Below are 2500 nucleotides of genomic sequence, written 5' to 3'. Positions count from 1 at the left end.
ACACACAGACACTCACGCACACAAAACATTTCTCTCCAATGCCTTTCAACAGGTGATGTCATCCTAGCCTGATGCCTCCTGGTGCAGATGGTGTGGTGGTTCTACCGTACCTGATGTCGGCGTGCGTGGACCCAGAACCGCCGGCTGCTTCTCACTCCGTTGCTGTGCAGGGGCTGAGAGTTTGGGGAATACCGAAACAGGATCTCTCACACCCAGAGACAGGGAGGGAGGGAATATTGTAACAGAATACACACCCAGAGACAGACAGGGAGGGAATATCGTAACAGAATACACACCCAGAGACAGACAGGGGAGTTACTGTTACAGCAGAGGGAGGAAGAGTAGCCCTGTGACCTGGATGTCGGAGCACACGGGACCCGCTAACCGGCGTGACGTTGGTTCGAGTCCCACGCCGTGGTTCGCTGTTCTCCAGGGCTGCCAGGGGGTTTCCATGGCATCGCCTGAGGGTCAGCTGACCGGCGCCGTGGTGAGGGGAGGGGAGGAGAGAGAGGAGAGGAGGAGAGAGAGGGGAGAGGAGAGGAGGGAGGAGAGGAGGAGAGATGAGAGGAGAGAGGAGAAGAGATGAGAGGAGAGAGGAGAGGAGAGGAGAGGAGAGGAGAGGAGAGGAGAGGAGAGGAGAGGAGAGGAGAGGAGAGGAGAGGAGAGGAGAGGAGAGGAGAGGAGAGGAGGGAGGGAGGGAGGGAGGGAGGGAGGGCCAGACAGAAGAGAGAGAGAACGGTCCACAGATGCAGTAGAAGAACTCGATACCAGCTGTACCATGTCCCCCTCTGGGTCTCACAGTAGTAAGATTAATTATTATAATAATACGTTTGATTTTATTGGCACCTTTCAGGACACTCAATGTCCTCTGAGCAGCGACCGCGACTCCACATGCCTCACCTCTGCTATTCCCACAGGCTAGCAGAGCTCCAGGACAGAGCAGAACACTGAACACAGAACACACTGACAGTGTATAGGAGGCTAGCTGAGCTACACAGATCAGACCAGAAAATAGAACATAGAACACAGAACACAGAACACAGAACACAGAACACAGAACACACTGACAGAGTAGGAGGCTAGCAGAGGTATACAGACCAGACCAGAACACATCCAGACAGAGTAGGAAGCTAGCTGAGCTATACAGACCAGACCAGAACACACCCAGTTAGAGTAGGGATCTAGCTGAGCTATACAGACCAGACCAGAACACACCCAGTTAGAGTAGGGAGCTAGCTGAGCTATACAGACCAGACCACACCAGACCAGAGTAGGAAGGTAGCTGAGATATACAGACCAGACCACAGTAGGAAGGTAGCTGAGATATACAGACCAGACCAGAGTAGGAAGGTAGCTGAGCTATAAGACCAGACCAGAGTAGGAAGCTAGCTGAGATATACAGACCAGACCAGAGTAGGAAGTTCCAGGATAAAGCAGCACACTAAACAGAGTAGGAGAAATACCCAAATATTGGAAACTGTTAGCTGATCGCAACCAAATCCCAATCGGGAACGACAGGCCACATAATGAAGGTTGATAAAGTACAAAAGCTTCTGTAATAGAGACTGATGGCATGCAGGGGTGGAGAATGTCAGAGAGAGAGGGAGAAGGGGGGGGGCAGAGATAGAGAAAAGGAGAGAAGACGGAGAGAGGGACAAGGAGAGAGGGACAGAGACAGAGGGAAAGAGCGAGGGGGAGATAGGGAGAGAGAGAGAAAGAGAGAGAGGCAGAGAGAGCAAGGCAGAGGGAGAGAGAGAGGGAGGCAGAGGGAGAGAGGGAGAGAAAGAGAGAGGGGGGGAGGCAAAGAGAGAGGGAGAGAGAGAGAGGGGGAGGCAAAGAGAGAGAGGGGGAGGCAGAGGGAGGGAGAGAGACAGACACAGCTGCTTAGAGAGAAATCCAATATTGAGCGTGTGGATGAATGTGCAGCGTCTTCTCTGCCATGTCTGTCTCAGGGGCCAGAACATTAATGCCTCTCACATTAACGCCTCTAATTGGATTAAAAATGACTTGTTGTTGGCAGAATGAGAATGAGAACGCTGTTGTCCTCCTGGTAGCAGGGCCGTCTCTGGGTCTGAGGGGGGGGGCAGACAGAAACGCTGGGGCAGTTTGGAGGCTGTGATACTGCAGTGGTATTGGGCCCCAATGAACATTAGGGTTGTACTCCATCACGCCCTTCCGTCGGGCTGCATCTACAGATGCTCAAACTGTCAACTGAGATCACACATGGTCGTGTTAGTCTTGTTTTGTTTCGTGCGTGTGTGTGTGTATAGTGTGTGTGTGTGTGTGTGTGTGTGCAGTGTGTGTGTGTGTGTACGTGTGCGTGTGTGTGTGTATATGTATGTGTGAGTGTGTGTGTACAGTGTCTGTACAGTGTATGTGTATGTGAGTGTGTGTTTGTGCGTGCATGTGTGCGTGTGTGTCTGTGTATGTGCATGTGTGTGCGTCTGTGTGTGTATGTGTGTGTGCTTGTGTGTATGTGTGTGCATGCATGTATGCATGC

Source organism: Borostomias antarcticus (assembly GCF_949987555.1).
Source record: "Borostomias antarcticus genome assembly, chromosome: 6".
In the NCBI taxonomy this organism is placed as follows: domain Eukaryota; kingdom Metazoa; phylum Chordata; class Actinopteri; order Stomiiformes; family Stomiidae; genus Borostomias; species Borostomias antarcticus.
This window is presented reverse-complemented; position numbering follows the sequence as displayed.